The following is a 23,725-nucleotide window of genomic DNA, read 5'->3' as shown; positions in this document are numbered from 1 at the left end:
GAAACATCTGTTCATTACTTCTCCCCATGTTTTGATGGGGTTGGAGGTTTTTCTCTACTACAACTCTACTAGCATCTTGAATATCCTGGATAATAATCTTTTATAAGATGGGTATTGGGTAAATATTCTTTACCATTCTGTGGGCACTTTCTGTATTTTGGACACTATTTCCTTTGAAGTGCAGAAGCTTCTTCGTTTGATGTAGTCCCATTTGTTTATGTTTGCTTTCACTTGCTGAAGAGGAGGACAGGTTAAGGGTTAAATTTTCCTTTGTAACTGTTTGACTGCTTTGAAAGATGTTTTCTTCTCGACCTACTGCTGGGCAGGAAACTGTCACCAAATGGGCCAACTAACTGCCCTAGGAACTGTAAGCAAACATTTGCAGGGAAACAGTTAACAGTCAACAAATGTCGAAATAAGCAAATGAAGCGACCTATCTGTGATCCCCTTTGATCTATAGGTGTGATTTCCCTTTGATGCTGCAATATGTGTGATTTTCCTTTTTCCCCCAAAAGGGTATAAAAACAGCTCAATTTTTGAGTTCGGGGCCTTCGGCTATGCCACGCTATTCCGGCACAGTTGAAGGTCCCAATATAGCTATATTGGCTTGAATAAACCCCGTGCGTTTGCAGAAAGAGTTGTCTTGGTTTTGTTCTTTTGTTTCTCCGAGCCTCCCCCGGGCAGAGATCTGCCACCCCTAACATTTGGAGGTCCCACAGAGATATGACTCTGCCTGAGGGACGCCGGACAGTCCCGAGCTTCTCTTTGGGGTAAGTATCGGCGCCTATTTTTTCGGTACTGACTTTATGTGCACGATTATTCTGTATCTGTATCTGTGGTATACCGTTCCTGGGACCTGAAGTAGCTTTGTGTCAGACAGACGTGTCCGGTTGACACTAGCTACAGCCCTGGGGGATACCCCAGATGATAATGGGAGACCCAGGGACCCCTGGCTTGCCTCCTATCTGGCAGGTCCGAAGGATCTACGTCTGGTCTATCCCAGGAATTCTGAACATCGGCCGCTTTAAATCTGAGCATTGGCCACTTTAAATCTGAGCATCGGCTGCTTTACTCTCTCCTTCTGGCATTTGGTTTTGTTCTATGTGGAGACTCCTTCTCCACAGAGATCTCCTGAAGATGGGGCAGTTGACCTCCACCCCGCTGTCTCTGACTCTCTCTCTCACTGGTCTGAAGTCTGCTCAAGGGCTCAGAATCTCTCTCTCATAGTTAACTCTTTGTCCTGCTGAATGGCCTTCTTTTGAGGTTAACTGGCCCCCTGAGGGGTCTTTTCACCTCCTTATTTTGCAGGTGAAAAGAGTCATTTAAACCTTTCTTACCCCCTCTGGCATATTGACTCCCATACCTGCTTCTGCTTCTATCTCAATTCTGAGACTCTTCAATATTGGCCTTTTTCCTCCTCCGATCTTTATCCTTCATTCTCGGAGGATCCTTCCCGCCTTACTGATCATATTACTGTTTCTCTCTCCTTCTAAAGTTCCCTGAGGGACAAGCGCTTGCGTCCTGTTTTCTTTTAGGTTTGGTGATCCAGGAATCTTCCTGTACTTCGAGATGGGACAAAACACATCAACTCCCCTGCCCCTAACCCTAGCCCATTGGTCTGAGGTTCAGGCGAGGGCTCATCTCTCTCTCCCTATAAAGGGAGGCAGTCTATCCCTACGGTTGATAAGGAGACTAGCTCTCTGCCTCAGAAGTAGTCTTGACCTTAAAATGGTAACATCTGACAACCTCAGGTTTCAACAACTTTGTCATAATTTGTTTTGCCGGCGTATATCAACAAAAGTGCTTTCTTGACCTGCACTTAACAAGCAGGAAACTGGCTGGTCAGGCAGAGAAACGGGGAGCGATGTTCCCAATCGGCCGACAGGGCTCAATTTGCCCTGGGGACTGCTTTTTCCTTTCTCTGTCTATCAGTTTTCTCCCTGCTGTTTTTGAAGGGTCAGATCGATCGATCAACTGCAGATGTGTGCACATGTAGTGGTGTTTTTTAGTCAGTTCATCGTCTGTCTGTCTGTCTGGAACACTCGAGTGTTAGAGCTAGTTTGAAGTCAGTAATTCTTAGACCTGGGCAAACAAACTCAAGGGAGGTCAGAGTGATATGTAGCCCAGCAATTTAAAAGATCTAGGTATCTTTGGAACTTGTTAGATCAGGTTTAAACAAAGATTTCTAATCAAAATGTGGCACCTACAAAGAAATTGAAATTCTCAATCTAGATTCCTTATTGGAAGAACATTAATGGTTATTAACAGTTGTAACTCTTCTGAAATTCGTAATCTGTACTATCTAGGAAGAGCTTAGGAAGTAGCGCCTAAAACTAAATTGAAATAACAATTCAGAGGATGCAAGGCTTTATCTTACAAGCCTCAGCCAATTTTAATGAGGAATTTAGCTGTTTTTAAAGCAACAGAGGTACAGAAACCACCAAAATAAGCAAAGTTTTCTTATGTTTCCATAAACATTGAAGGTCTAAGTGTTTTTTTTCTATGCTAATATCAAAGGTTGGTTAAAAAAAGGGGGGCCGTGGAGGCTCTTTCTGTATTTGAAAGCATGTCTGTATGGTGGAATTGTTTAAAGTTAGAAAGCTCATGATTTGAACTAACTAAGCATGTTTCACAAAAATTGATGTTCCAGAGGTCTTATGCTATTATACCAATGTATATATTTGTATCTGTACTGGATTAGAATTATTTGACCTAGAGAATCTTGTGAGTTGAAATAACTGAAATATGAAAACAGGTTCAAAGAGTAATGCTTCGGTTTAAAATATTATTTTCTAGAGTTGCAAAATTGGTTGAAAAACTTATTGTACCTGTGTTTTATTTGATCTCTGAGACTTCTGATAACAAAACTTTTTAAAGCTACTTAGCTCAGAGTAATGAGGGGTTAATCTTAGATGTCAGTTTGAGAGGTTTTTAAAGATTTTCCCTGGATCTACCCATCCCCCTGCATTCCCAGCTCAGCAGGCTCTGCCTCAGTCAGACTGGATATGCAGACCCTCCCTAACCTCAACAGTGAATTCTAATCACACGTTTGCCCAGCAGATAAGACTTGCTAATCTGGTTTCTTAACTCTTCCAGGTATCTGGTTCTTGCAACTTTGTAAATGAGAAAGGGCTTGGGAAAACAATTGATTCTTATATTTGCATTAAAATCTGACAAACACACAAAAAAATAGTGTGAAACCCCCTTATAGGAGGAAAAGTCTATGCTTATATTTTAACAGATAACACCTACTAATGTACTCTGGGTCCTGCTATAGCTTGGCTTCATCTGGAGTAAACTTCATTTTCCTGATAAAGACCCCAAACCGCCTCAAACAGATCTCAGCTGGAAGTCACAAGGAAATCTGAGGAAGAAAGGACAGGCCAAATTGGCCTGAGGACTTAGTCTGGGATTTACGGTACCAACCTTATCCTGAACCTCAGAGAACTTTGTATGCCAAGTGTGAGATCCTTAATGTTTTATGGTAATCTATGAGTGTTTTAATCTTTATATTTCTGTTTTCCTAGAAATCAGAATTCTAAGATATCTCCTGGTTAATTTCTAATGTGGAGTGAACCCTTGCCCAATGAATATGTTGTAAGAACTTTAGTTGTGAGCATCTTTAAAGTTTTTTGAATATCTATAGAACTAGCCTAATGCTTTTGAAATGGTACTGCAGAGTAGTTTTGTCATGTTAAATGAGATGATTGGTAACTATTGTCTAAATTTGGGAGATTATGTTGTACTAAAGTTCAGTAAAATAAGAGTTTAAACTTGTGGGATGACTATATGGAATATAGACGTATGTCTTAAGTCAGAAAGATAATGGATGCAGATATCATCAGTTGGAAAAAGGCAAGGAATCCTGTTAAAGTGAAGTTGATTTTGAAATGGGTTGAAGGAAAGTTACAGGACAGAATGAATATAAAGGAATGTGTAGAAGGTTTGAAGTTGTGTTTGAGGAAAGAAATTGATTACTGTTTTAAAGAAACTCTTTAAATCACATGCAGAATTGTTCTAGTACTCCCAGTACAGTGATTTTATTAATGGGAAGTCAAGGTTTTCAACATAGGATTAAATGGGTTAAATATGATGTTAAATTGTACACTTTTCCTCACAGATTTTAGCTCCTTTGACTAGGACCCACAACAAATGGGTGTGTTGCATCTCACTGTGAGTAAAGTGAAATGTTTGCTTTTCTCTTCTTTTGTACCTTCAGTATGTTTTTTATGCTTCATGGCACTGTGTTGGTTTGCATAAATCCAGATCAAAATCTTTCCTCTCTGTAATAGGGTCTACCCCTCATGCAGACAGGAAAATCAGTTATGGGACCCAAAACTCTCTTCCAGGGAAACAGCAAGGGATTGGTCTAAATGACAGGAGCATGTATTTAATAGGTACTGTTTCAAGTACCCTACAAACCTCAGGGAGACCCTAGAGGCATGCAGGCTCAAGGAAAGAATGGAAATCATCACTGCTATGGAGAATGAGGAATCCGGAAATCTATGTGACTGACATGGCCTGGCCTACTTTCAGCATCAAGAAAAACCCTGGAAACTAGGATCTCTCCCAGCCCTGAAGAAGGGAGGGGAGGGACTCCTTTTTGTCAGGATGCCTCTATGGCAAATGAGGCCCAAGGCCACCTCCAGTTCAATCTGAAGACTTGAGGCCATCCAGTTCATCATGGGACATTTATGGCCAGGCCTGGGTAACTATGACGTGCCACATAAGATTAATGCTGTTATTGGTATGCCTCCTGTCTTTAGCCAACCCCCAGGACTTCCCAGTAAGTAATGGGATACTCCAAATGGAGAGTTCTCCAATCTTGCTGTGTTTATGCAAAAGAACAAGTCAGATTTGTTAAGCCATCAGGCAAATTTTAAAATGAAGGTGAAGAGAAAACTATGTTTCTGTAACTTCCTTTTTAAAGAATTAGATTCAAATTCTATAGAGTGATCTAGTAAATGTATTCTAATCTTGATCTAAAAGGTATCCCTTTGAGTAATTCAGGTAAAATGTGTTTTGCTGACTGTAAAGTAAGCAGCCTAGTCTGTGGGACTCAATGTTGAAGATGCTGTCACTAGTTTGACCAGGGTATTGGAAGCCAGAGCTTTAGTGGGGGGAACCTCAGCTCAAAGTGCAGAATTAATTACTTTCTCCCAACCTGTCAATTGCTACAGTGCCAAGAGTGGACATTTAAGTATTCACTTTTAGTTCTATGAACACAGTCATTTGGAGAGAACTAGAATTTTAACAGCTCTTAATTCTCATTCCATCATGGGATTAATACCCCATCCAGAGAATACTCATCTAAAGATACTCTGCAAAAGAGGAACAATAGGCATTGGAACAACGTTTTCAAAAGGAAATTGATAGGTAAAGGGTTACACTAAGCTTCCAACACTAGTGAAAGCCATCTTTCATGGAAAGGAACTCAGAACTGTGCTTTCTGTTTCGTTAATGAATCGTGGGCCTCCTTTCCTAACACTTGTAACTTCAAGGAACTTATCAAGGACAGGATTGGCAGGTTGACATGCAAATGATCAAACGCTTATATTCAAGGTATAAATATCTACTGATTCCAACTGATAGTTTCAGTGGATGGATAGCTTTTCCTATCTGACAAGTAGCTTGGAGTTTCTATGTTACTAGAAAAATCTGGACATAAGAAGTCATTTTCTATCAACCATGGGTAAAGCAGTTATTCCTTTCCATTGCTTTTATGATAGAAATGGGTATGGAATTACGTTGCTTTGGTTTCTGTTGCTTTAACTCTTATGTTTTCTAAGATAGCAAACTATTTTGTTGTTACTATGTCAGAAAGGAACTTCCACATCTCCAGGGTCTAAGTGCCATCCCTCAGTCTAATTGATCTGATCTTTTCTTTCAGATAACTTGAGGAACCCAACAAATTCATTGCCTGGGGCCCATTAAACTAAGGTAGTATGAGGTTTTACCCCTTGTGCAGGCAGGGCCAGCGCCCCTCTGTCAGCATGAAGCAGCTCCAGAAGATGGAACTTCGACCATTTTCCCTTTAAGGATTAAAGGTGGTGGAATCTCTAGGAGAATACGAAGTAGGTAGCTAGATTAAGGAAGCCCCTCTGAACTTGAAAATCCCAACTGCCCTGTTGTGAGTGTGAACCCCATTAATGAAGGAACTCTGTTCCCTTTTAAAATTCTTTGGGGGTCAACTGCCACTGTTCCAACTTAGCCTTGAAAAGGAAGTGTAAGCCAGAATATGATCTCTCTCTCTTTTCCAGTTATTACTAGTCTTTATAGGTATCAAGGCCGAGCTCCATGGGGGCTGGGAGCACACTGCCAGAGTGAACTCCTTATCCGTATGCATTAAGACATCTGGTTTCAATCAGGTGATAAAAACTGCCACCTGAGAACCTCAGTGGAGAGGTCTTCCCACTGTGATCCTGAACACACCAACAGCTTTGAAGGAGGATGGAATCAAAAAGCTGCCTCCCCTCTTGGAACCAGAATGACATCAACTAGTGGCATGTCCAGACAACGGGAGATGACCCCCTTCACAATCTCTAAGATTAGAGATATCCACAACAAGAAGTGGGGATTGAAGAGGAGGGCAGGTTAAGGGTTAAATTTTCCTTTGTAACTGTTTGACTGCTTTGAAAGATGTTTTCTTCTCGACCTACTGCTGGGCAGGAAACTGTCACCAAATGGGCCAACTAACTGCCCTAGGAACTGTAAGCAAACATTTGCAGGGAAACAGTTAACAGTCAACAAATGTCGAAATAAGCAAGTGAAGCGACCTATCTGTGATCCCCTTTGATCTATAGGTGTGATTTCCCTTTGATGCTGCAATATGTGTGATTTTCCTTTTTCCCCCAAAAGGGTATAAAAACAGCTCAATTTTTGAGTTCGGGGCCTTCGGCTATGCCACGCTATTCCGGCACAGTTGAAGGTCCCAATATAGCTATATTGGCTTGAATAAACCCCGTGCGTTTGCAGAAAGAGTTGTCTTGGTTTTGTTCTTTTGTTTCTCCGAGCCTCCCCCGGGCAGAGATCTGCCACCCCTAACATTGCATGGTCCGTGGTGTTTCATCCTTAAAGATGATTTTAGCTTTCTGTCATGGAGGATTCTGCCTACATTTTCCTCTATGTACCCTATGGATTCCTGTCTGATATTGAGGTCTTAAACCACTTTGATCTGACTTTCGTGCCTGGCATTAGTTGTTCATTCATTTTCAGGTAGCTGTCCAGTTTTCCCAGCATCACTTGTTGAAATGGTTTTTCTTGTTCTACTTCACATTGCTTTCTCCTTTGTCAAAGATTAAGTGGTCATATATTTCAGACAGAAATATAGGTGACAGAATATTCAACTCTGTTCCATTGTTCTGCGGGTCTGTTTCTAGCCCATTACCATGCTGTTTTAATTACTACTGCTTTGTAGTATGGTTTAAAGTTGGGGACGGTGATGCCACCCATCTTCTTTTTTTACAAGGATTAGCTTTAGCTATTCGTTGGGGGTTTATTGTTCCAGATGAATTTCAGGAGTGTTTTGTCTATTTATTTGAAAAAATGTCACAGGTAAAATCAAAATAACAATGAGATATCATCTCATAACATGAAGACTGGCACACATTCAAAAAACAAAAGCAACCAGTGTTGGCGTGGATGTGGAGAAAAAGGGATGCTCTTTCACTCTTGGTGGGAATGCTGATCAGTCCAATCTTTCTGGAAAACAATATGGACAGTCTTTCAAAAACTAGAAATTGAGCTTCCATATGATGCTGCGATACCACTTCTGGGAATATATTCTGAGGGTGCAAAAAAAGCGCAGTAGAAATGACATCTGTACCTATATGTTCATTGCAGCACTGTTCAAAATAGCCAAAATATGGAAACAATCCAAAGTGCCCTAGAACAGAAGACTGGTTAAAGAAACGTTGATACATCTACACAATGGAATACTATGCCACTGTTAGGAGAGATGAAGTCATAAAATTTGCTTATAAATGGATAGTCATGGAGAGTATCATGCTAAGTGAAATGAGTCAGAAAGAGAGGGAGAGACATAGAAATACTGCACACATTGTGGAGTATAAAATAAAATAACATGAGGCTGCCACCCAAGGTCAGTATACACAAGGGAATATAACTGGAAGCCTGCTGAGTGGAGGGGAGAAAGCAGTTGGAATGCAGAAGGGAAAACTAAGAATATCATGGCTGAAGGAATCGGTTGGGATGGGAAAGTAGATAATGGACCAAACATGATAACCTCATAGTATCTGCATTGCAAACAATAATTCCCAATAGTAGAGAATATGGGGAATATTGTCTGTCATGGAAGCAGGGGGAGGATGGGAAAGGGGGTATATACTGGGGAGATAGGTGGTGGGGAATGTGCACTGGTGGAGGGATGAGTTTTTGGTCATTATGTGATTGTAACCGAAACATGAAAGCTTGTAACTATCTCACAGTGATTCTCTAAAATTAAAAAAAAAAAGGAGGGGCAGTCTTATTCCTATCAACAAAATACATTTCAACCTAAAAAAGGTAAAATATTTTTTAAAAAAAAATACACTTATTTGTGAACAGAACTTTTGAAATAAACCATTAGACCGGAAGAACTTGGTTCTTTGTTTTCATAAGAAGTCTAAACATTATTCTATTAAAAACATCCATTTTGTAGTGAACTTCTGAATAGGGTATGATCCATCCTTTACATATAAAGAAAATTGTAAAGAGGAAAGAGAAACTAGTATTTCTTATTTCTACTCTTGCAATGGAATAATTTCTAATGAATATTTTTGAAGATAAATCTCCTCCCTGACCAAAAACAAAGAGCCAACCTTGTGAGTTATCCCTCTATTTATGCAAGGCAATGAAAATGAGAATAAAATTATAAATTAATACTTATATTTTAAAAGAAATATAACAAAAGAACAAAAGAAAAAATCAGTCTTTCCCTCTTAAAGGTAAGGGCAAGATAGAGATGATGGAGATAATAGATGATGATGATGATGATGATGATGTGTGTGTGTGTGTGTGTATTCCATGTCTCATTTTGGATTGTTGGGGACACTACTGCAGACAGGAATATTTTCCCCTTTTCAGCTGCCTTCTGGAAATAATTTCAGAGGCAGTTTTCTTTTTCTCACAGAAGCCTGGCTGGTCTTTGACATGCAGATCTTAGGTGCTAGCCAGGCCTGACTTGACATTGTAGATTCCAGGCTCTGGCCCAGCCTAGTCTTTGGGATGTAGATTTCAGGTGCTGCCTAGTTTGTAATTGACATGTAGATTTCATATGGCAGCCCAGCCTGGTCTTTGGGATGTAAATCCGAGTGCTTTTAGCCCAAGGAAGGTTTCAGTTTTGGTTTTGCATCTTCTATCGGAGGCCTAGATTACTGGCCTGCGGATACAAGGAAATAATGTTGCCTCAATGTTCTTCCTGTAACATCTTTTGATGCCTTTTGATGACATCACTGTACTGCGCCCTTTAGGGGTACCATGATCAATAAAAGGAGGTCCACGAGGCCCTCTGCCTTTGCTAAGAGCCAGAGCGAGCCTTAGTCTTCCAATCAATGCATTTCTTCCGTGTTCCTTATCTCAGCACCTCCGACCGCGAACTTTCACGCAACACTGGATAATTTGTGAAAATGAATCAGCACAATATGTGAGTTTCTGTATCTGTATTTATGTGTATGTCTTCTTTCATTTACATTAATACTTTCCAGTTTATCCGTAATATAGCATACATTAATGACTCAATTGGATTGTTCATTCATTAGTTATGAACATTTGCATACCTTTTAATAGATCAAGAATTTTATGGCTATTTTTAAAATAGTGAAATAATTGTAATACAGATGGAGCTAGAAACAAATATTGAAATGTGTTTTTTTGAGGAGTATTAAGTGTGATTTTGTTTTCTTTTTGGGTCACACCTGACATTGCACAGGGATTACACCTGGCTCATGCACTCAGGAATAACTCCTGGGGTGCTAGGGGAACTATATGGGATGCTGGTAATTGAACCCAGTTCGGGCGCGTGCAAGACAAACACCCTACCTTCTGTGCCATCACTCCAGCCCCTCAAGTATGATTTGATGGGGAACATGCATAAAATATGGGAACTTAAAATAATCCTTGAAAATCATTCCTGGAACACAATACCATATTTATATGCTGTCTGCAATTCACATGTGAAATTTCATAATTATGAATCACAAGATTTCATAATTTTTATATAACAGTTTCAAGATGGCAAGTAGTACCTGAAAAAATCTACCCCCAAATGTTATCTACTGATTGCTTCTCTTTCACTCACAATGAATGAAAATAATTTTTGGTTGTCTGTGAAGATTCAGTTTTCTCACTGTTCTACATGCCTAGAAACAAATATGCAAATATTTTTAGAGATTATTAGTACTTAATTTTTCTTTTATTATTTTTAGTTTTTTTAATTTTCTTTTTAGAAACTTGTTCACTATAATTTATTACATTCAATGTTCCAACACCAATCCCACCACCATCACACCTTCCCACAACCATTATTTCGAATTTTCCCGCCACCCCCAAAGCTGGCTCCCAAGCAGGACCTAAATAATTTATTTATTATTGTTTACTATGAATAATCTGCTAAAAAGATCCAAAAAATGTTTGCTTAAGGAAAGCATGTGAGGATTGTTGTATCTCAGCGTGAGCCATTTAGCTCTGTCAAAACAAATGCTGCACCCCACAGGGAACTGGAAAGGGCCATGTAAGCCCCCCAGGAGCCCAGGGATGACACAGGAAAGGATGTCCGTAGGCTCTCTGGTCAGCTTTCTGTCGTCGTCTGCTTTCAGTGCTCTGAGATGCTTCTCTACCAAGGAAGGCTGTTGCATTGGACGGACAAAGGAAGAATGGGGGCCAAGCTGGTTGCTGATTACTTGCTGTTTATTCAATCTCGTCTCTCCCATCTCTCTAAAACTCTCTCTTTCTCTGCTGTCTCTATAACTGTCTCCTTCAAACCATCAATCAATCCATTTCTCCCTACATCCCTTTCTTTCAATAATCCCATTTCTCTCAACAATCCCCCGTCTCAACAATCCATTTTTTCTAACAACCCCCCCTTGCTCCCTGCAGCCACTCTTTTTATCCTCTCACCATGCCTCCCCAACCATGCTTCCCCATGGAAAGCGTGATCAAAAATGTTTTTCCAGACTTCTCAACCACCTGCAGCCCATGAGGGCAAAACAGCCTTTAGGCGTGTTTCTCCTCTCCTTAGACATGCAACTTAATTAGCACCTTAAATTGTTCTAATATTTACCATTCTGTATGGACACAGTAATAGACACTTTTAGGCTTGTAGGGTGACTCCCCTAGAGACATCTCACCACAGACTCAGACTTGAGTGCTCAGGCCAGATCAATCCTTCCTAACCCCAGCAGGGTCCAAATCTAGTTAATACTTTTGGATCATGACAGAATTTGTCTATGACCAAGCTCTTAACTTATAGTTAAGCATAGGGCACTTTGGCCAGGCCCGTTTCGATGCCAGGGTAGCTCCTAGCTCACCGCTTGCCCTGGGTCCATCCAGTCCCTCGTCGGGACCCTGCTCTGGGGAATCTAGGAAGTAAGGGCAACTGAGGCTTAAGTCGAGAGAGCAGATGTCCAGGAGGTAAATTATCTGGAGTCAATCATCTCTCAAGATATAGGCTTGTCTTTTGAACTGTCTTCCTGTATCCATACAGAAAGCAACTGCTCTGAAATTATAACCATGCAAAGGACACTAAGGAAAAGAGAAAGAATATTTACAAGTCAGAGTCTGATCAGGAGACAAAGGTAATTGACAGCTTGTGGGGCAATCAACAAACACAAGGTTCAAGCAGGAAGCGAGAAAGGACAGACAAACCCTACATCTCCCCCTCTTCTTTTTACAAAACACAAAATTTTGATATAGAGGAACAATTCCAATTACAAAACAATCATATTAGTTGTACAAAGATTTCAGTCCAGGGGCTGGAGTGATAGCACAGCGGGTAGGGTGTTTGCCTTGCACACGGCCGACACAAGTTCGAGTCCCAACACCCCATATGGTCCCCTGAGCACCACCAGGGGTAATTCCTGAGTGCAGAGCCAGGAGTGACCCCTGTGCATTGCTGGGTATGACTCAAAAAGAAAAAAAAGACTTCAGTCCGACCCTGGGCCTAGAGCAGTGCTTCTTGTAAAGTGTCCAATTGTCCTGCACTGTCCCGAGGTGATGAGAGTCACCAGTGATGAGAGTCATTTAGTCCTGTTCTGAAGAAATGATGTATCTGGATCAAAATTGGAGAGTTGTTCCTGAAACGGCAGCCGTAGTGGTGGCAGCAATAAGTCACAGGGGAGCAGATATAAATGTCTGATAAACTTCAGAAAACACTTGATCAGGCAGGGAGCACTGGAAAAATCAGGGAGCACTGGAACAGGAGCATCACAACTTCTGGCAGGAGTTTTTCAGCAGGGAAATGTAGCCATTCTCTGGTCAGGTTCATAGGCAGTCACAGATGTGCAACTTAGCTATTGTTTTAGAAAAAAAACACTTTTTAAAGTAATCAGAGGCTTTGACCCTCAGGGTTTGGTTTCCATGCCTGGGAGAAAAGAAAAAAACAGCAGGGAATCTCCAGTATAAACTAGAGAGATATCCTAGAGAGAAATGAAAAGGTGTTCTGTTAAAGTTCATTCCTTCTTCTCCAGGAACTGAGGCACCTGTGAATTCCAGGGTCAAGGTATAAGTAAAGAATTGTTAATTCAAATATGGAGTCCTGGCATTGTCCAATCTTCAACCTGCAAAAGAGGAGTATAAGAAATATAGTTAATGTGAACTCCTAATATGTCAAAGGATCAAGAGGTCTGTGCTGCAGGTCCCCTGATGCTGGCTCCTCTGATTGCCTTATACTTCCAGCTGCAACCATTTTGGCGATGGCTTGGGGCTGGAATTTGGAGGACTGTGAGAATCTGAAGGTCTGAGAGGCTAATAAGGTGGATGAATCGATTCCTAATCGATTCCTGATGAGACGCAACGGGATCCAGAATTTCTCTGTGAGGTTATCAACTGTTGAAACAAAGCATAGCCTTTTCCTCGAATGAGGAGTTTCTCCGATACCCATTCTTGGTCAATTTTATTCCAAGTAGGAGAATTAATAGTTTCCTGAGCTTGTACACCTTCCTGAAAATGCCTCTTAGCTGCTGTATAGGGCTCTCCCTGAGGTACATTTAAAAAATTTAAGGTAAACAATGTCAAGGACAAGGCATCAAGCAGAGTGATGCCTCCTCTTTTGCCTTTAAATAACCGTGGTTTGAGGGTTCTCTGGGCACGCTCAACTATGCCTTGTCCTTGTGGGTTATAAGGAATTCCAATAATGTGTTTAATTTGCCATTCACCACAGAAATTTCAAAAAGCTTTACCAGTCTAAGCTGGGCCATTATCCCTTTTAACAGCAGAGGGAACGGCCATGACAGAAAAACATTGTAGTCGAAAAGAGACGACTGCCTTGGTTCTCTCAGTAGACCTGGGAACAGCCCATAGGAAGCAAGAATATCTATAGCTACAAGGGGAAAATGTTTCTTGGGAAAGCATGTGACCTGAGTATTGCACATTTGCCATCATTCATTGGCCTGTAGGCCTCGGGGATTAACTCCAGCCACATGAGGAGTACAGTGTAAAGGAGTATAGGAGAGCAAGCACAGACAATACGCCTGGCATCTCGCATTGGGATACGACGGTGAACATGAAGGCGGCAGGCATTCCTTTGTAAAGCCTGGTGTTCTTCTGCAGCAGAGGTAAAAATTGGAGCTGCCCATAGATCAGCAGTCTCATTTCCCCGGGTCATAGGTCCAGAAAGACCAGAGTGAGAAGTGATATGAGTAATCAAACAGGTTCAGAGCGCTTTTGTAAGAGAGCTTGTAGCTGCTGAAGCAACTGCTGAAATATAGCATTGGTGGCATATAGAGAAGCCTTCCCGATGCCAGGAAAAAGACCAACCACATAAGCTGAGTCCGAGACTCTATTAGCAGGCCCTGGCACACAGGAGAGTAGATAAACAAAAGTGGCAAGTTCCACTTGCCAGGCCGAGGTAGAGTTAGTGTTTACGGTTGTAGTTCGGGAGGGTCCAGAGATCCCGCCTTTCCCTGAGGCAGAGCCATCAATGTAGTATACCAGAGCAGCAGGAGTAGGGGAGGAGAAAATGATGGAGAAAATGACAAATGGAGTTCTTTTGAAAAAATCCCAACTTTTTCCTGCAGGATCGTGAAAGGAAAGTTCTCCCGAAAAATCAGCTGAAGCTCTTTGCAAAACATTACTGAGGGGCAAGATGGAGGCAAGTTCCTTCACAGGGACAGGGACAACAATGCTATGAGGATCAAATTCCAGCATAGCTAAGGCTCTCAGTTTTCCTTTAATTCTAAGTTTAGCCAGTAACTCAAGATAAGGCAGAAGAGTTGGACACTCTTTGCTATGCAAATGGAGCCATCCTATGGGGCCTAAAGCTGTGCCAGTACAGCAGTGGGCAACTAGGGGGTATCAAAATGCAAGAGCCACAATATTTCTCCCGGAGCAATGTTAGAAACATGGGATTTCTGCAGTGGGTTTAGAAAAAAATCCCAGTTCCTTCTGAGCCTCAGGGGTTCACTGCCTAGGACTGTTCAGAATGGAGTCTCCTTCAAGGGTCAGGAATAAATGATGGAGGTCTGAATTTGGAATGCCTAGAGAGGGATGAACCCAGTTAATTTTCCAGTTTTTGAGTCACTAAGGGTTTTAAGTTTATCATGGCAAATAGAAAATTTTTGAGGTCATCCAGTAGTACGCTCAAGAACATAACCTAAGTACTCATATGGAGACTGTACCTTAATTTTTTCTGTGGCGCTTTGTAACCCAGCTGTTGGTAGACAAGTTATAACATCCTCATACAATCACTGGAGCTCTCCATCATTAGAACATGCAAGCAAGATATCATCCATATAATGAGTAGCATAAGCCTGAGGAAATTTGACATAAGAAGGGTGCAAAATCAAGTCAACCAAATACTGACACACAGTAGGAGAATTGGTCAATCCCTGAGGTAAAACAGTCCACTGATACCTGCTCATAGGTGCTCGATAATTAAAAGAGGGAACAGAGAGTACAAAACGCTTGAGATCATCTGGGTGGATGGGAATGTTGTAAAAAATATCTTTTAAATCAATGACAACCAGTGGCCAATACTAAGGAGTAGCAGCAGGGGAAAGAAGGCTGGGCTGAAGAGCCCCCATGGGAACCATGGTGGAATTAACATTCCTAAGGTCAACCAACAAACACTATTTGCCTGATTTCTTTTTGATAACAAAGACAGGGAAATTCCATTCTGAAAATAAAGTTTCAATATGTCCAAGCTTTAGTTGTTCTTCTACTAAGGTTCTAACACCCTTAGTTTTTCATTATTAAGGGGCCACTGGGAGGACCACACAGGGTCATGGGATTTCCACTGACTACGGAGGGGTGCTGGGTGTAAAGCCGCAGCAACTCCAATTATAAGAGGAGAGTCCTCAGAATCAGAAGCTACAGGGGGACTCAGAATAAGAATTCTAATCTCTGCTTTCCATTGCTCAAGTAAATCTCGTCCTCATCAATTCAGTGGTATGGGTGCCACGTAGGACTGGAAGGTGACTGTAATGCCCTCGGGGCCAATACATTTCAACCGTCTGGCACTCTGCCGCACAGAGGAAGAAGGCATCATGCCTACTCCTTGCAAACAATAAGGGATTGCCTGCACAACCCAGTCACGGGGCCAATGATAGAGATACCCATTTGTATCAATGGGTAGAAATGATAGAGGCATCAGCTCCCAACTCCATCATTCCCTAAAATTTCTTTCCATGAATTTCAAGGGTTACAAGTAGACGGTTATTCTAAGATTGGGCAACGTATACTATCATAGGATTAGTGCAGCCAAAACCTCCCCTGCTAGGGCAGGGGGATTGGCCTGACATAACAAAAGGAAGTAAGAGAAGCTGAGCAATGTCCTTATCAAATGTCCAAACTGTTGGCACCATGATAATGATTGCTATTTCCCCAGTATAATCAGAATCAATGACCCCAGTACGAATAGGAATTCCCTTACTAGCCAAACTGTTTCTCCCTAAGAGTAGGCCTACAATGCCTTGTGGAATTAGTTCCTTCACACCAGAAGTTAATTTGTAAGGACAAACTGGGCAGGAGTTATAGTAACTGTATCAGGGCAGGAAATATCCAAGGCTGCGCTTCCAGCCGGGGCCGGCTGCAGTGAATCTACTGACTGGAGCTCTGAGACTACACACTGGGGAGAGGAACTGCACCTGGGAACATCCCCTGATTTTGCGGGGCCTGGGGCTTACACCCCTGCTGGTTTCCCTACAACGGGCTACCAGGTGCATCAAATCTGACACGACAATCTCTAGCCCAGTGATTTCCCCTCTTACACTGGGGACAGGGCCCAGGAGGTGCAATTCTTGCATGACAGTACCTGGTCCAGTGGTTCCCTCACTTACACCAGGGACAGGGCTCAGGGGGTATACATCAAACACGACAGTCCCTGCCCAGTGGTTTCCCTCATGACATTATGAACAAGGTCCAGGTAGTGCTCTCATAGTGGCACGGTTGGGAGGCACCCTGCAGTCCCTACAAAAGTGACCCAGTTGCCTAAAATTAAAGCGTCTCTGCTGGGCTGTATCCGTACTGCATAGGCCTCAGCAACATTCACCTGTGCCTTATGTTTACCAGAACCAATATTCCGACATGCTTTCAAGTACCCCATTATGTCTTCCTTCTCTTTGATGGGGCACAGAATGGCCTGGCAATCTGCATTGGCATTCTCAAAGGCAAGTTGTCTCAACAAATGCTTCTGAGTTTCCAAACCTTGAACCTGACTTTAAATGGCTTCCATCAACATCCCTATGCATGTAGATTTCATATCTACACAAGGTTCTGAGGGTCTCTGAATAATCTTTGTAAAACTGTCCTTAAACTCAGTGTCGGCATCCATTTTCTCCCAAGCACGCAAGAGTACCTCACGGATATGAGCAAAAACAGCATGGGACAAGGTGACTTGCCGCTCTGGGTCACACCATTTTCTTTCACCTATTAACATATCATATGTGACTTTGATCCCTGGACATTTTCGTCCAGCATGACTTAAGTCATGAACTTTTGCCTCGGCCTCATCACTGAACCACATCCTCCACTGCATGTACTGAGAAGGCCTTAAACACATTTTAACTCCCGCTTGAAAATATTGAGGTACTTAATGAGCCATTTTACTGCAGCCAGCAAGATATTCTCTACATTATGGAGATGTACGTCCGTACGAGGCACAGGCCTTTTTGAAATCAGAGAGAATCCAGCCTCAACCCGTGATAAGATGAAGGCTGCTTCTTCTCATCTGGGCTGGGCACTTGGGAGCATGTCCCGACTGGTCTGGAGGCTGCTTGACTGAGTCACTCTCAGACTCAGAAGCTGGGGAAGTGGCAGCCGACTCATAATCCCTATCACTTTCATCTGATGCACTGGAGGTAGAGCTATATTCACCAGCCTCAGAAACATTACTGTACAAGGCCTTTGAGACTTATGTACGGGAGGAGAGTATTATCCCTAATACTCTCTCCTCCTCAAATGTACTTTTCTAAAACAGGAGAATGGAATTTACACTTTCCCACATAACCCAGAATTGCACAGGGATTATTAGTCCCTTCCTTACATGCCTCATAGGCATTGTTCTTAACTTCTTTCCAAATCTTGGTCTCTAGAGTCCCTTCATCGGGGAACCATGGGTTTGTTTGGTACACTATTTTCAAGCAGGCCCGAAGTTGATCTCTGGCTATGCAGTGTTCTGGGTCCTCTGTTCTGTGGGAGAGAGACTGAATTAAATACACAACTGACTTGGCTCATTCAGTCTGGCTCGAGAAAAACTGTCCCATCTTTGGGGGATTGCTGCTAGGATTCTAACTCCCAGCACCCTAAAAACTTCCTGTTCTCCCACTCACTTTCTAGAGTGGGGTACACCGATCACTAGTCTTACCTTTAATTGGTAGTTCTTGCCCACCTGGAAACGCCAACAGTAAAAACAAACACTGCGCCCATGCCTGTGCAGGGAACTGTGTAGACCCCTCACTGCAGGGCTATGTGAGGCCCTCACCAGCGTGGGGGTAACAAGTGAAAGGATGTTCCTAGGCTCTATGGTCGGCTCTCTTCACTGCTCACATAGGTGCTCTCGAACCACTTCTCCACCCAGGAAGGCTATTGCCTTGGATGGACAAAGGAAGAAGGAGGGCCAAGCTGCTTGCTGATTAATTGTTGTTTATTCAATCTCTCATCTCTCCCAGCTCTGTCCAACCCTCTCTTTTTGTCTCTCTCTCTCTGCAGTCTCTCTGCTGTTTCCATAACCATCTCTCCTTCAAATAATCAATCAATCCGTTTCTCCCTACAATCCCTTTCTCTCAACAATCCCCTTTCAACTATCCCCCTGTTTCAACAATCCATTTCTTCTAACAATCTCCCCGACCTCCGCTCCCTGCAACCACTCTTTTTATCCTCTCACCACGCCTCCCCAACCACACCTCCCCAAGTGAAGCAAGATCAAAAGTGTTTTTCCAGACTTCTTCATCACTCAGCCCATGAGGGCAAAACAGCCTTTAGGCGTGTTTCTCCTCTCCTTAGACATGCAATTTAATTAACACCTTTAATTGTCCTAATATTTACCATTTTGTATGGACACAGTAATAGACACTTTTAGGCTTGTAGGGTGACTCCCCTAGAGACATCTCACCACAGACTCAGACTTGAGTGCTCAGGCCAGATCAATCCTTCCTAACTCCAGCAGGGTCCAAATCTAGTTATTACTTTGGATCATGACAGAATTTGTCTATGACCAAGCTCTTAACTTATAGTTAAGCATAAGGGCAATTTGGCCAGGCCCATTTCGATGCCAGGGTAGCTCCTAGCTCACTCTTTACCCTGGGTCCATCCAGTCCCTCGTTTGACCCTGCTTTTGGGAATCTAGGAACTAAGGGCAACTGAGGCTTACATTGAGAGAGCAGATGTCCAGGAAGTAAATTATCTGGAGTCAATCAACTCCCAACCCACGGGCTTGACTTTTGAACTTTCTTCCTATACCCATACAAAAAGCAACTGCTCTGAAATAATAACCATGTAAAGGACACTAAGGAAAAGAGAAAGAAAATATTTACACATCAGAGTCTGATCAGGAGGCAAAGGTAATTGACAGCTTGGAGTGCAATCAACAAACACAAGATTTAGGTGGGCAGGAAGAAATGGCAAATCAACCGTGATCCTACAAGCCCTTGACATGACATTACTGACATGTTGTTACAGGTTGAGCCTTGTGTGTTAATATATTATTTTTGATCAAAATCAATTGCCTTCCTCTTTACACCCCATCAAATTGGTGTGCTATTCTTGGTACATTAGTGGTATAGAGTATGAGATGATTTCTAGAATTCCAGGAATTTAAATTTCTTTAATTGGGTGATACAGCTGAAGTTAAAATTTTAACTTGACAGTAACATTGGGATCCAGAGGCATCTATGCAGCTTATTTCTCTCTTTCGAGATTTATTTGTGAGTCTCTGAATTGTGGCCATTAATGAGATTATATGGCACTAGAGGTAGTTCATGTGCGCAACTGCCAGGCTCCCAAAAGAATAGGGAGATGGGGGGAGGTTGCCCATTCCTAACTCCATGAACCCTGGAGATTTTGGCCTCAAAACCCACCTACCTGAGTGGGTCCCTGAAGAACATAAAGGCGAATGTGGTAAAGAACCAATAGTTACAGAAATCATAGACCAGAGTTTCTCAGAGTTGAGAAATACAGACAACCAAATACAAGAGGCCTGAAGGGACCCAGCAAAATAGACTCAACTAGTAAAACTCCAAGATACACTGTACTCAAAATGACTAAAGCCAAACATAGAGACAGAATATGAAAAGCAGCAAAATCAGGAAACAAACTTACATGTACTAAGGAAAGCTGATAAGATTCACAGCATAGCTATCAAATGAGACTGTCGAAGTCAGAAGAGAATAGAAGGACACAGTACGAAAACACAGTGAAAGGAGAACCTCACCAAAAATACTCTATCTAGCAAGATTATCATTCAGATTTGAAGGAGTGATACAGAGCTTCCTGGACAGGCAACAACAGCCAAAGGAATTCAAACTCTTGAAATAAGTCATGCAAGAAGCTTTAAGGGAGCTTCTTTCAAAAACAAGACCATCTCCTGAGCACTTGGCATTGAGTATAACATTCACTCATGGCACTATTGATTGCCCTCTGCTAGACTAAGGTTTATTCCTTTCCTGCTAAGGGAATTTATATATCCTAAATTACAAAGTAATGTATGAATGTTTCATATCTGATCAGACTTCATAACATCCCTAGCGAATTTTTATTATAATCCTTTACTTTTTAATGCATACACTTAAGCAGAATCTAAAATAGTTTCTAACATAAATCTAATACACCCTTTCTTAGGAATGTCTCTCTACTTTCCTTCCATGAAAACTATGGTTAATAGTACTGTAAATTACAGTACCTCAATAGAAAAAAAATTTTTTTTAGAAGAGCCTGACATTACAGTGGACAGGGTTCTTTCATTGCTTGCAGTTGACCTGGGAATCATCTGCGGCACCCAAACAATGCCAGGAGTGATCCCTGGGCACAAAGCCAGGATTAAAATGGGATGTGTGAGTATTTTAAGTGAACCAATGTAGTTTTTATCAAATGAAACTTCCTTAAAATGATGTGAGAGTAAAGAAAGGGAGGAAATATGTGTTCAAGAGAGAAAACGGGCATCTTGAGCTCGAGTGAGGAAATAAGCAAGCAAAGAAACAGAGAGATGAGCAAACAAGATACATGTCAAAGAAAGAACACAAGCTTTAAGGGTTAGCCTGGAGCTCTGAGTATTAAAAGGTATCTGACAAGTTTTGTAAACTGAGATAGCAGCTACCTGGAAAGTGGTAATACCTGCAGACGATTCTGTGCAATGAGCAGAATTAGAAATTGAAACTGTGTAGGGCTGTGGTTCCAAGCAGGGCAATTGAAGGCAATACTGTTTTCTGCCATTATGACAGTTACTTGTCCTGGATAGACCATGCCACAATAATAATAATGCATATTATTCTTTGAGAATCAAATTTGTAGAAAGAAGAGAACCTGGAACATGGGAGGTCTGAGCACTTTAACAACTCAGTTGATGGAAAGTGGGTGACATGGAGTTAGGTGAATATGTGTCTCCAAGGCACACAGAGAAACCAGGACAGGATATAGGATATTTGCACCCACCTTCAGCAGGCAGGACTTTGGGACTGAGGCAGGGGACGGTGCCTGACAGCCAGGGCTTTGCCTGCACAGACTCTGGGCACTGAAAGCCCAGGTCCAGCCCTCTGTGTGCTCTGGCAGACAGGTCTTAGCAATCCCCAACAGTTTCCACATGAAGACCATCAGGTGCCAACCCACCCCCCGCAGCACAAGTTTTAGGCTCTGGAAAGACCAAGAGGAACTGGGTAATTGGGCCTCACCCGCTGCCCTTGGACATGGTCCCTGAGCCACCTGGAGAAGATGCTGCATCCTCTTCTGTGTGATGCATCCCAGGGCATGCCACACACTGAGTGTGTATATATTGTCACAACCACTACGTGTGTATATACTGGCTGTGCTAGGAGGACAGGAGTCAGAAACTTGGCTTAGTCCTTCTTGGTTCTAACATGTTTCTCCGTGTTTTCTGAACCCATGATCTCAATACATGGTCAATTTTCTCACTTGATTTTAACTCTTGCTGAAGGGTTGCTGCCCTCCACCAAAGGGTTGAACCATGTCTCATGAAACCCCATGACTCACCTTGGCCAGGGAGACACCAGGGCTCCAGCACCTGCTGACCACCCGCACCAGCCTCAGAGGTTTCTACCTGCTACATTTCACATCACCCCTAGAAGGCCCTGTGCCCTGCCACTCCTGAAGAGCCTCCTGAAGAGCCTCATCCAAGCGTGTCGGTATTCTCTTTGCCCTGCTGCTAGCTGTCAGGGAAGTCATCACCACAAGGGCAGCCTGCAGACCGCCAGCCCAGCTCTCCCAGTCCACTGTTGCACATCAACTTGGCAAACAAGAGACCTTCAGGTGGTCCAGCAGGGAGCGCTTCTCCATCACAAACTGAAAGCAGGCATTTCTGCAAAAGGAAACAGTCTCTGCCACAGGCACTACAGTTACCTCCTCTGCAACTGCCCCTGCAGTGGGGTCGCGGTGAGTTTCCCTACCTCCAAAGCTCAGTGAGTAGCCAACACTAACTTCCAGACATTAAACAACACTGAGATTCCATCCAAGAAGATCCTGAAGGATAAAATGGTCATGACTGAGGCCCAGCTGACCCCGATTCCATGCAGCCTGGCCCTTCCTGCTCCACAAGTCCCCATGTTACTGCGGGATCCCAGAGCCCATCTGTTTTTCAGTCTCTCCGACTCCAAACACTGATAAAAACCCATAATCCACCATCCCTCATGTGTTTCCTGGTCCGGCAGATGGTGTGTGGCCAGCAAGCAACATTCCCGCTGAAAAGATGCCAACTAAGAGAGGAGGTCCTTTGCGTTCAGTCCCTATCACAACAGCTTCTGTTTCTCAGCCCCTGGCTCCACCCACTCCCATCCCCATGTCCTTGCACAATCCCTAGCACCCTCTGATGGATTCCACTAGGAGGACAGACAGAGCCTCACAGGTAGGTGGGAGGGGCCATCCTACTGCAGTTACAGGACATGCCACTAAAATGGATACTATTCCCTCCAAGGCCACCATTTTCAGATCTCCCTCAGGCTCCAGCTAGGCTTCTATGCCTTTGTCTCAAGCCCAAGGCACAGTGCAACAGCCACAGGCTGCAATCATACAACCCCCAACTAATCTAACCCCAGCCAAGGTTTCCAAATCTTCCTCAAATGTGAACTCCCTTCACACTTAGTCCAAACTGGTCTAACCCCTCCACCATGGTATAAAGATAAACAGAATACAACTTCTCTTTGCTGACCTGCTTCATTCGCTAATCTGTGTTCCCTAGTTCCTCCCCCTGCTCCAAGGGGCAGCAGTTCTGATACTGAGGCTATGAACACCACACCCCCTTCAAGAGCAACTGTCTTTCCTGATCTCCCTGTCTTCAGTGTTCCTCCTGACCCCGTGGTGGGTCCACCTCCCCTGGTCCTACCTGCCCCACATTTCCCCCTCTATCGTTTCTTCGCCCCCCCCACTTCAGTCCTACATATCCCTCCTGTGCCACTCCCACCCTCTATCTTTCTTTATCCTCCTTTTCCCCTTTACCCCATCCCCCTCTCCATCTTTTTCCCATTCCCTCCTGGGACACCTGTCCCCCTTGTTTTACATGGGAAATTTTCCAGCTCAATTTCACATCCTGCTGAACTGTCCCACCATCCCCCGCTGAGTCATAATGGTATCATCTGCCACTCCCTGTCTCCAAAAACCCCACTGCTTGCCCTGGAGTGGGCACCCCGAGGCTCTGTAACCTGCCGATCACTTGCACCAGCCTCAGAGTCCACAACCTTTACAATCACCCCCAGGAGGCCCTGTGCCCTGCACAGGTCACAAACACCCCTGTGGCGATGCTTCCGTCATGTGGGGGCTCTCAGAAAAAGCTTCTCTGGTCTGCTAACAACTTCATAACGTTTAGCTACCGAAGTGCTGTGAAGATCCCTGACACCCGGGCACAACTTCCGTC

This window comes from Sorex araneus, chromosome 1 (genome assembly GCF_027595985.1).
Source record: "Sorex araneus isolate mSorAra2 chromosome 1, mSorAra2.pri, whole genome shotgun sequence".
Classification (NCBI taxonomy): Eukaryota; Metazoa; Chordata; class Mammalia; order Eulipotyphla; family Soricidae; genus Sorex; species Sorex araneus.
This window is presented reverse-complemented; position numbering follows the sequence as displayed.